The following is a 12,387-nucleotide window of genomic DNA, read 5'->3' on the forward strand; positions in this document are numbered from 1 at the left end:
ACAGACCACCCCCTCCCAGTGTGAGGCGCCCCCCACTCAAACCCCCTCCCCGTGTGAGGCGCTCCCCCCCTCACAGCCCGCCCCGTGTGAGGCGCTTTCCCCCCCCCCACAACCCACCCCCTCCCCGTGTGAGGCGCTCCCCCCCCCCCCCAGACCACCCCCTCCCCGTGTGAGGCGCTCCCCCCCTCACACCCCCTCCCCGTGTGAGGCGCTTTCCCCCCCCCTCACAACCCACCCCCTCCCCGTGTGAGGCGCTCCCCCACTCACAGTCTGGCCCCACTCACAGCCCCCCCAGCACAGCACAGCACAGCACAGCACAGCAGGCCCCAGTGAGGGACTCTCCCTCAGCCGCCCGCTCGCGGTGCCAGGTGCCCCAGCCCGCTCCGCTCCGCTCGGCTCGGCTCGGCGTTGTCCCCGCGTGAGGCCCCGTTCCTCCTCCCCGGCGCCGTCCCGAGTCCCCGACCCCCTCCCCCGGCCGGGCTGCGCCTGCGCGGCGGCCCCTCTCCCCATCCGGGTCCCTCCGTGCGGTGTAGCAGGTCGGTAGGCGGGAAATGGCGACTGGCTGCTGAGCGGCTGCGGAGCCCCGGCGGCGGTGTAAACACAGCGGCGCCCGCCCGGCCTGGCCGCCGGGGCCCCGGACACCGGGGCCCGCCTCCTCGGGACCTCGCACCCACAGGTAGTTGACACTCCCTCCCAGCCAGCGCGGGGTCCCGCCCGGGATCGGGGGGGGTTTTGGGGGCTCACTCTCAAAGTGGCCCCGGAGGAGCCCCCGCTCCGGGCCTTGCCCTCCCTTACCAGCGGGCTCCTCTCGTGTAAACCCCTCCCCGCCAGGGGCTCCTCTGCCCCGGGTGTGAGGAGACACCGCCTGCCCGTCCCCCTCCCTCCTCACCCCAGAGGCCACTCAACGAACCCCCTTCCCGAGAGGGGGCCCAGCCTCCCCCGCCACGCCCCCCTATGCTGGGGCAGGGGGCTGTGGGGCTGTCACCTCCCCCCTGACGCTCCCCGCCTCCCCCTTTAGGCCTAGGCCTGTGGTGAGACGATTCAGCCTGGAATCCCAGGTACCCCCCCAGCTGCTCCCCCATTTCCTGGCTGCCCCCTGCTCTGTCGGGGTGTGTGTGTGTGTGTGTGTGATTAACGCTCTGACTCGGTCGGCTGCCTGGCTGTCCTGTGCGGGGTGCCCCCCTGCTGCTGCTCGTTTGTATGCATCCCAAGTTGGGTTTGTTTAGGGGGCGTAGCTCTCCTGACTGCATCTAAGTCCATGTTACACACAAACACGCGCGCACACACGGGGAAATGTGGGGAGGGAGGGAGGGAGTGCAACACAGGACGTGCCTGTTGCTGACTCTTGTTGCAGTTACACTGGGGAGTGCAACACTGGATGTGTCTTGCTCACTATAACAACATTGGGGGCCACTGCATGAGATGTCCCCATCGCTGAGTTTTGTGATCCTATTGGGATGTAGTGCTACACTGAATGTGTCAGTGGCTCGCTTCTGTAAGGTTGGGGAGTGCTCCAGTGGGTTTGCCTCTTGCTTGCTTTTACACGAATACTTGGGACTACATCACAGAATGGGTCTAATGGTCACTTCTGAAACAATTTTGGTGGGCTCTATGTCAGAACTGGCTATCGCTCCTTTTATTATAATACCAAAGAGTGCAGTGCTTGATGTGTTGGTTCCCTTTCATAATGAAGATTTTTGGGGATGTAGAGCAATACCTGTCTCTCTCTGTTTTATTAGAATATGTGGATTCACAGCTTCACATGTGTTTATGGTTCATTTTTAAAACAACACTGAGGATCACAATGCCAAATATGCCTGGTTCTTTCCTTTTTTGATGCTAGATTGAGTACTTTTCACTCTTACAGTGCTGTGGTCTATGAGAAGATCTCAAAGCACTTTAATTAATTAATTATTGCTTTGTTGCCTCAAGCAAGTCTCTTAATCTCTTTTTTTAGTTTCCCCATCAGTAAAACAGGAATTATAATACCTCACAGGGGTGTTGTGAAGATTAATTAATGTTTGTAAACGGCTGTGAAGATCAAAAGATCTATATAAATGTCATGTATTATTATTAAAGTCTCATGATACATTAAGGTGAGATTGTTATATTGTGCCTGTTTTACACATACATGAATTGAGGCATAGAGAGGTTATGACTTATTCAAAATTACACATTGAATGTTTGACCGTGGCAAAAATAAAAGCTTGGTGTCTTAATTCTTACATGCGATAAGCATGAGAGAACATTGTACTTTTACCTCTGTCAAATGGGTATATTATAATATTTTCCCAGATGTTATTTGCCCCAGGTATTGGTGAAGCTATTTTGTTTTAGTTAGTTTTGATTTTTCACATCTTGCCCATTTATAGACCTTAAAGATATCATGGCACTTTTTGTAAGAATTAAGGGGGGAGGGGGGTAAAGCAGGGCTCTGGCCACATTCAGGTATTTACATTTTGCATCTCTAACTCCAGTTATTCCTGTCCTGGATATTTATATTGTATAAGGTATCCTAAAGTGTTGTGTGGCATTCTGGTCAAGGACTTACTCATCTTCTCACTGACTTCAGGGGTACAGAATAAAGTTCCTAATAGTGACTGTGTTCCTCCTCAGAAATGACTGCATTTCAGGGATTTGTCTTTAGATATCCCTTTCCTATCCCACAGAGGTTTTGAAAGTTTTAATGTTTGTACAGTTATTGGAGATCTCTTGTTTAAAGTTATTATAGAAGTTGAGAATATTGTTTTGTAACTGTCCATGCATTTTAGTAATGTAAAGGTAACTTTAGTTCAACCGGGTGTAAATTTCAAGATGGAGGGAAAGATGGCACTAACAAGTTACTGTGGAAAAAAAAGTCTTACTTTGTTCTCCAAAAGAATGACATAATGACAACTTATTTTCAGAATAGCCAAGCTGAGTGGTGTTCTCTGTTTTCTTTTTAATTACATTATACTCTTCAGCCATTTAGCACTCTTAAATTTACTGGTGGGGTTTTTTCATGATTCATATAAGTGCTTATTTCTTTTCTTGACACAAGTTTAATGAAATTAAGACTGTGACATTAATAAAAGCAAGGAAATACAAAATTAAGAGTGAAAATAAAACTGAGGCCTGTTCTATGCTAACTGGTAGGTAATGAAGCATGATTTATTTTACATACAAAAGAAACCACTGTTAGGAGATTTTGTGGTAGGGCTGTAACAGGCACAGGTTACACATGGGGTGACAGCAAAAATGTAACTGATAGCTCTTGTTCATTTGACTCAAAATTTCAGTGTTCATTTTGAATAGTAACTATTTTTAATCAATTTTTTAAGAGGGAAGAAGAGAACCCCAAAATAAATAGGTTGAAGAGTTGAAATGTGTGTTAAACTTTATTTAAATTTATATTTTTAGAGTAATTGAATATATATTTATTAACTTAATGTATTTACAAGCAGATGGTAGTGGTTTCTTTGGATTGTTTACGACATTCATGGACAAATACTGTGTCCATATACGTAACTACTTAAAACGATTTTCTGGTCTCTTCTGTTTTACCATCTTCAAGAGCCCCATATAACAGTGACCCTTCATCTGGCCAAAGACTATTGGATGTGTGACATCCTCTGGAGCCAAACTAATTCTACTATGAGTAGTTGCTTGGAGAGGTTTCTTAAGTATAAAAATAATGTGTTCTTTCTCGTAGAGGGATAGGTGTTCTGAATCGAAAGAACATTTAGCCCTTGGCTCCTATGTGGAGTAAAGGACCAAATCCAGAATCTATGTCCTTTGCCGGGCAGTGCTTTTTACCATTACTAGACTATTAAACAGTTCTTTAAAACACATATTTAAGAGACTTCTGTTTCTTGTAGTTTGGATGGGGCAGTATTGTGTTCTGTTCGTTACTGAAAGACAAACTAGAACTTTCAGAAGTAAAGTAACATGTAATCATGGATTTTTTGGCTATCTCCTTAATCCCTAGTCTGTTCATTCTTGGAACTCCTGGTCCCTATCCACCTTGCTGCCAACTTGTGTGCTTACTATTTCAGCCTGGCCTTCCGAGGCTAGCCAGTTCTTGAATACCACCCATAGTTTATGGACTGCACTGTTGTCAGAGGAGGACTTTAATATAAGCTTTAAGACAGGCTGCCAGGATTTCTTCCCTCTTGATTCAACTCCCATTCTTTACTTTGTCTGAGGAGTATTCCTCTTGACAAAGTGTGGTTCCGATGCACTAGCATGAACAGCTCAGACACAGATGCTCCCAGCTCTTACTGACCCAGGAAGAGAAGGACTAAGCCTGAATCAAATTCTGTTCCTTCATGTAGTAGCACTTTGCATTGCCACTCATTAGAAGGAGTTTATCTTTCCTATTTCACACTATTCCCATGAAATTCATAGTAAGTTATAATTAAGGATGGAATATTTAGTTGGAAGAGTTCCTCTTAGATCCCAGAGAGGAGGGTTAAATTCCCCCTATAAGCTTGGTCAGTAAAGTAGAATTCTAGTTACATTGCCTTTGTTGTTCCAAATGTTAAGCCCTGTAAAGCATTTTTAATATTGTAGGGTATGTTAGAATGTAATGGCTGTTGCAGATTAATGTTGTATTGATTTGTATTACTTGTATTTTTAGTTTTGCTTTTCATACATCAAGCTATTTGTAAGCAAATCAGTTGATTTTATGTTAAACTGTCTACATTACCACTACTTTGTATTTTAAAATAGATTTATTAGTGTCAGTTTTACATTTCCAGGTGGAAGGTCTTAATTTTTCAATAGCAGTTGAAAAATTTGAGAAGATCCATACACTTCATGCGATCACTTAAAAAATGGGATTGGTGGATTTTCATTTTATGTTAAGTGATTTCTATAAAGTCAGTTTCAGGGATTAGTTCAACCAAGGTTTAGTTAGGGTTTGCCTACACAGGGACATTTGGAAAAGATATATCCAGATTAATTGAAGATGTGAATTTAAAGTGGATTAGTTAAACCACATAAACCCCTGTGTGGATGCTCTTATTAAAAATTGAAGTGACCTTAATTTGGTTTAGTTTAACTCATTTTGGAAATTAATTAAGAAACACAATTAAGGCCTCTTTAATTCTGAAAGAGTACATCTTCACAGTAGCTTGTGGTTTAACTAGCCCATGTTAAATTCACATCTTCAGTTAATTCAGATTAATTTTTGTGAGTGTGCCTGTGTAGTCAACCTCTTAGTCATGTGTAAAATATGTAAGTGGCTTTGGTTTTAACTGATTGTCCAGGGAAGGCGATTTAGGGGGAGAGTAACACATTTTAGACAGGATGGTCAAGTGACACTCCAGTGAGTGTCAGGAGAATGGAGTTGTATTCCCAGTTCTGCAAATGACATGCTGTGACTCTGCCCAAGTCACTATCTTTGTGTCTCAGTTTCCTGATCTGTAAAATGATCGATCATACTTTGTAAAGCACTAAGACCTATGGACAAACCTGTGTGATGTAGAAATATAGCTGCTGCTGAAGAATATTGTCACTATTAGCAGCCGCATGTGGTCTCTTCTGTTGTAGGGGGAAATCTAATGAGTACAGCTCCTGACAGAGCTGGTCTTATAAGAATGCAGCCCCCCATCAATCAGGCTTCTATGCACCTGGATAAAACTAACCTTAAATACACTGCTTAAATAAACCCCTACCTGTTGCAGCAGATCTAATTAACTTCTGCTGTCTAAGGGCTTGTCTACACTTGAAATGCTACAGTAGCGCAGCTGCAGCTGTACTGCTTCAGTTTGGGAGAATGATGGGAGAGGTTCTCCAATTGATGTAGCTGAGAGGTAGTAGCTAGGTCAATGGAAGAATTATGCAATTGTTCTCAGGCTGTCTACACTTGGGGTTAGGTCAACTTAACTCTATGTCACTCGGGTGTGAATTTTTCACATTCTTGAAACACATCGCTAGGTTAACCTAACGTTTGAGTGTGGACCTGGCTGAAAAGATTTGTGTAGATCAACAGTGTTGGTCAACTATGAAAAGTAGGATTGCCATAGAACAGAAAGCTCACAGTCCGACTTCCTATTAAAAGTCGGAGAAATTAAGCAAAAGCTACAAAGAAAGCATAAAAATTAACCACATATGAAATTTCATAATGATTAGGTAAACAGGAATTCATGCCTCATTTTAAGGCCATTTTACTGTGCATACTGACTATGGGGTTGTTACCAGGCATCTCCATAATCATGTGGAACGTAGGTGAGGAAGTGTGGCTTTTTTCAGTTTTGAATTTGCAATACTTACTTTGCCTTCATGTAATTTAATCATGTATAAAATTATTTAATGAGACACTTGCGCTCCCCTCCTCCCCCCTCCAATGAGGAAAGGAGCCTTCACCTTGTTTAAAAGAAAAGGCTTTTTTTTCCAAGTCCACAGTGAGTTTCATTTCAGAATTACCAGTTCCTGTTAGATGTAGTGCTCCAGAATGCATGCTGCTGTTAACCATCTCATCCCAAAAACCAGGATATAAAATGAGAGTGAAAATGAACTATAGGAATTTCTAAATAAGTTTTATTGCCTTTACTTCATAGGTAGGCTCCAGTATTTATTGTTTTTCTGTGATGGGTGTGAAGTTGTCAGAGTGCATGCTCAGGCACTGCTGATCTACACAGTGTTTCTCAACCTTTTTGATACCAGGGACCGGCTTACTGCCTTCCTAAACTGTATCAGAGAGAGCTCAGGGACTGGCTCCAGTCCCCAGACTGGTCATTGAGAAACACTAATCTGAAACACGTTTGGGCTTTGTGGAATCTGCAGGCAGATGAAGACAAGTATGCAAAGCCAAAATCAGGGCCAGAAGACTAGATTTTTAAGGTGTGATATTATGTAGTTACCTACCTAAGGTTAAGTCTAAGCAATTGTTTGTAATGTAATGTATATGCTGACCAGTTTAAATCTTTAACAACCAGTTCTGTACATGCTAAAGTTCAGTTACTTAGACTTGAAGTGAGTTTAGAAAGCATTCGTTAGACTGAGGTAAGTTACTCGGTCGAAAATCACACTTTTCAGTTCTTGTCTAGATATCTGCAACTACAATAGAAATAAATGGTAGCTGCAGGTGCTGAATATTTCTTAAAATCTGGCCTAAATCGCTTTAATTACCCTGTGTAGTAGAGTCTTACCTCACCTATTGTAGGACCCTTCTCTTCTCTCAGTGCATCTCTTTCAACAAACTGCTACTGCTGGTGCTTTTGAAGTTGTCTTCTTGAGAATCTGGTTTGCTAACATGAAATACAGTCAAAACTAGAATGTCCCAGTCTTCTTCTCTAGGTTCAGTAATCTGTCTCTTTCCCTCTTAAAGGTTTTGCTCATGCCCCTCGCTCCAGGTATCTCTAGCTTTCCTGCTGGCTGGTAGGGAAAGCTTCTTCCCTGGTCCTCCCCTGACTCCCATCTGAATTCCCTCCAGTTCTCTCTCCTCTTTACTCTTTTTAACTCAGTGAATTAGATGACAGCTCCCCAGAGCTCTGCTGGGTCTTTTCTAGCCCTTGGTCTCCTCAACTTTGAGGCAGCAGATTGCTTTTTATAGGAAGGACTGCCCTTGGGCTATATTGGGGTGCCTGGTCACCTGACCCCACTGGCCCAAGTCCGAATCCATCAACTGGGGGACATATAAGTAGGTATAGCTGGGGGCTGAATCCATTTCCCTTAAAGGGCCAGCCCAAACTGTGGTACTCTGGCTGTTTGGAGCAATGTGCACATGCTTGTAGTGCATGTATATATAGGCACACGCTTTATACCTTTTGAAAATGAGAGCTTCTATCAGAGAATAATTAAAAAAGCATAGTTGTGAGTTACATTGCTTCTGTGTTTATTGAGGAAAAGGGTAGAACTGCCTAAGGCCCTAAGTCAGAGATCAGTTTTCTGGAAACAGCATACAGGAAGTTACAGTAGGTAATAAATAGATAACAGAAATAGCTATTAAAAATTAAATGTACTTACAGACATTGTCTAGGCTACATTGAAAGGTGTGATGGTTGACTGAATTACCCAACACCTTCTAAAATTTGTTTTTTAATCTAGACAAAGCAATTGTACTTTTTAAAACTGATTTAATTTAAACGTGATTGGAAAACACCCTTTTTGCCCATCAAGACAGGGCTTGTGATTGTTAAAGGAAATGAGCAAGGAAATTATTTGAGCCTTGACATTTTTATTGGACATTCTTAAAAGACCACTAGGTTTGGAAGAGACTTAGGAGGATTTGAAAGTGACAAACATGATTCTATTGTTTAAAAGAAGTGTCAACATTGATTTGAGTTTAGGGGTATCCTGCTAGCCAAGCTATTGGAATTTGGAGGAATTTCTGCCTGATATACAGGGAAAGTCAATTGAATTACTGCACTTATGTTTTCAGAAAACATTTGATAAGGTTCAGATTCAAAGATGAATAGCCAATATAAATGTGTCCTGGACCACTGCATGGACTAGGGTTCCAAACTGTAAACTGGCTTGAGATCTGGAAAAAAGAGGTCTGTCATAGATGGTTCTCTACTGTTCAAGTTAAAAAGAGATTCCAAATGGAGTGATTTTTGCAGCCTCTTTTTCCATATATTTCTTCTCTTTTTTTTGTTTCAGGCAGCAACATTAGAGATGGAGGTGTTATTGTATGTGTGCTCCTGCATATGCACACTTTTCCAGTGGTATGAGCAATTTGAAACTGGCTTCATCTACGCACACATTTTGTACTGGCATAACTATTTCAGTTAGGGATGTGATTATTTTTTTACCAAAATAATCATACTGTACAACCCCTAGTGAGGACTCATTTAGATTGGTATAGCTTATTCATCTTGCCGTGTGGGAATAAACGGTAGCAGTGTAAGCATTTTTATACTGGTATAACAGCATCTGTACTGTGGGGGTGGGGGGGTTGTACTGTTTTAATGATATCAGTATTATTAAAGTAGTACAACTTTTGTGTGCAGAGAAGATGTGTAGATAGTGTAAAACCAGTTGGTCTCATGCTGCTGTGGCTGCTTCCTACCAGGAAAGCAGTATTCCACATGATGATTTGGTCATTCTGTTAAATTCCCATACTAAAAGTAATAATAATTGGGAGGTTGTAGGAAAAGATTTTTGATGATTCTGCACCCAATGTTACGTTCTCTTAATACAAAGTGGAATAACTGAAAGGGTATTTTCCTACTTTCAGATTCAGAGTACAAATTAAAAACTCCAGTGTCTCTGAGACACTCCATCTGAAGTTCAGCATTAGTAACATCTTAATCTGATATTCAAAATGTGCATGAGGTCTCAAACAGAGCTCTGCAGAATTGATTAATGCATTCTTCAATCTTTTCTTCCTCAATCTCACTTTCAAAAACACTTTTTGGAGTGCTCTATCATTGTTGTCTCTGGTGTCTTATAAGTCTTTGAAAATATGGGTGTTGTTTTTTTTATAAATAATTGGGATTTCTGAGCTTGCTGCTGGTGGGTAACTATCTTGCTGAAAAGGGTCCATATTCATGATGCAACATGAAAGTGCCTTATGGGACAGGAACAGAGCTTGGGGAAAGTGTTAAACATGGTGTAGATAAAATGGCTTCTTAACATGTTTTGGTCAGTAATTGTGAATTGGGACAAATTGTGTTAAATGTTGATAACAAACTGTACCTAGGTCAGAATGCACTTTTTAAAAAACATCCTTCTTAATTTGTCCATATTAGCCAACTAAAATATGTTAGAAGTCAGTTTTGTTGCAATTTTGTTCAAGCTTTATTTCCAAATGTGCTTCCAAGCCTACTGTAGACAGGACCTAAGAAGCTAGAAACTAATGTCTAACATTCTTCAAAACTGATTTAACATTATTGGCTTGTATACATAGGCTTGTCTGACACTCAGGAATTAATTTTCTGGAGTGGCCCTATGTAGACAATTCTTTATCTTTTTTTTTTTTTTTTTTTGTCTTTAGTCATGGTGTATAGTAAACAAGGGCCTGAAAGGGAGGTGTTCCTCTTATTTACATGAGAAATATTAGGAATTTCAGGAATGGTCTTGCCAGGTTTTGCTGGTGAGCTTTTTAAGAATTTCCAGGAATTTGTATTATGAGCTCTCTCTCGCACCTTAATTGAAGGGGTAGAGGTGATGACTGCCTTTCTTCCAAGTATTTGTTAGGCAGTGAAGTTAATAGTTAACAAAAATGAACAAAAATATCCGGCATTTTAAACAGTCTGACTAAATCCTTTCCTGTCTTATTTGCTTACTTCTTGGTCTCTTGTTTTTTATGATTTCACAGTTTTTTCTAATTTTCCAATTACCATAAAGTCTCCTATGTTAGAAAAGACCTGAATTTCTAATATAAAAACCAGAATACCTTCCCAATTCACTCTTTCTCCTTCCTCCCACAGGAAACCTCCCCTTCCACCCAACCCACAAGTTACAAATAGTAAGGTCTCTTTTACATGTCGTAAACAGTAAAGAATAAAAGCTCATTTTGATCATTGAAGATCACTTTTACATCTTCAGTTTTATAGTGCCATATGAATATATACACATCAGTATATTGTATACAACTGTGTATAAGGATGAAAAATAATGAATTGGATGAAACTTGGAAATATAAGATAAAAAGGTTATTTTTTGTTATGTGTGAGGGGAAGGAAAGTAGGGTTTGTTCACATCCTTATTAGAATGCAGAGGATTCCCCCAAATTGTTGTATCTCTTACTTTTATATAACTTACTCAGTCATTGCAATCATCCATATAGTCAAGGAGGACTAGATTTGAATCCCTTTGGAGCCTGGCATTACCATTCCTTAAACAGCTGGAGGGGTTGCTGATGAGAGAAGCAAGGCATTCCATCCCTCTGAGGGCTGCCTCCATAGCAGTGAACGATTTGAAAAAATCCCAGAATTACATAAATTCACAAGTGCTGTTTGCATATTTTAGTCTTGCAGGTCGGTCTGTTCTAAAATGTTAACTAAAAAATCTCAAGTTACACATCACACTAAAATACCAGTTTATGTTTACATTTTCAGGTATTGAGAACTTGTCTGTGTTATATAGAATTAATAACAGTAATATTTAATAGTTCTATAGCGCTTCCTTTCTGAGGAACTTTAAGTGCTTTTTAAACTTGGGCATAGAAAGCAGTAGTAACTTGTGAAGTTTAGTAATGGTAACCTGTGATGTTTTTTGTTTAGAAAGTAGTTGTACCCTGAAAAGTGACAACATAAAAATGGCATCTTTTTCCTCAATAGATCTGGTTCCTGTAGATTTTGAGTCACATCTGCTTGCTTTTATAGTGACAAGAATATGTCACTACATTCTTCTGCTAACATGGCAGAGTCATTGGTAGAATAAACTGGAGACAATTAGATTGAATAAATTTAAGTACAGCTCAGGGCAGAATTTGAGAACAGTGGGATCATACTGATGTATCTGAAGACAGACTTCTACAGAATCATTGTATTTTTCACTTTTTCTTAGTGCACTTGAGAAATCTTTGTGCAGGGCCCAAGCATAATTTTTTCTGTCCCAGTACAAACTTGTAACATGGGACCCCTCCCACAAACAAAATGGGGGGTGCAGCCTGGGCTGGGCCTCCAGGCCCTGGTAAAGTGTACCCTTCCCCTCCCGCCCCCATGTGGGGCCCTGTCTTTGTGATAATTCATTTAATCTTTATTTAATATTTATACTTTAGTAGCACCCAGACACCTCTTACAGCTACAGTCTCTTTCCCCCACATAAGTCGGTCAGTTTGCCCTTTGAATGTTTTGTCACACAACAACAGGGAGGAAAAAACATTTAACAAAATAGGAAAATAAGTTTGCTAAATCACAAAAATTGACAGGGGACTCATACAGATATGTTATCTGAAACTGACTAGATTTGAAGTTCACAGTGTCTTTTCAGTGATTTACTGATAGGTCAAAATGTATATTAAACTGTATAAGCAGCACTGAGAAGTTAGGGTAGCTGTTAGAGTCTAAACTCATGGGGGGGAATCTTTTTGGGATTTTTAACTGGGCATCCTTTAACACAGTTTTTTGTGTTCCTGCACATATTAGCAAGTCACTCTGGATCTCTTTGTATGAAATTGACAAAAATGCAGCTCTTCGGTGAGAAATAAAAAATAGAATCATAGGACTGGTAGGGACCTCGAGAAGTCTTCTAGTCTAGTCTTCTGTGCTCAGGGCTAAATATTATCTAGACAATCTCTGACAGGTGTCTGTCTAACTTGCTCTTAAAAATCTCCAATGGCAGAGATTCCACAACCTCCCTAGGCAATTTATTCCAGTGCTTAACTCCCGTGACAATTAGGAAGTTTTTCTTAATGTCCAACCTGAACTGCCATTGCTTCTTGTCTTATCCTCAGAAGTTAAAGAGAATAATTTTTCCCCCTCCTCCCTGTAACAACCTTTTATGTACTTGAAA

General features: G+C 41.1%; 1 protein-coding gene across 1 annotated transcript in view; it reads left to right on the forward strand.

Moving 5' to 3' along the window:
• Positions 1-541: 541 nt before the first annotated feature.
• The window catches only part of CTDSPL2 (CTD small phosphatase like 2), a 65,776-nt gene continuing 53,930 nt past the window's right edge, over positions 542-12,387 (forward strand). The window contains exon 1 of the mRNA XM_067555451.1: positions 542-676. The gene's annotated coding sequence lies outside the window, so the exon portion shown is untranslated. The remainder of the gene's footprint in view (positions 677-12,387) is intronic.

Source organism: Emydura macquarii, unplaced genomic scaffold, assembly GCF_026122565.2.
Source record: "Emydura macquarii macquarii isolate MOO-44397 ecotype Brisbane River unplaced genomic scaffold, CSIRO-AGI_Emac_v2 contig_1644, whole genome shotgun sequence".
NCBI lineage: Eukaryota > Metazoa > Chordata > Testudines > Chelidae > Emydura > Emydura macquarii.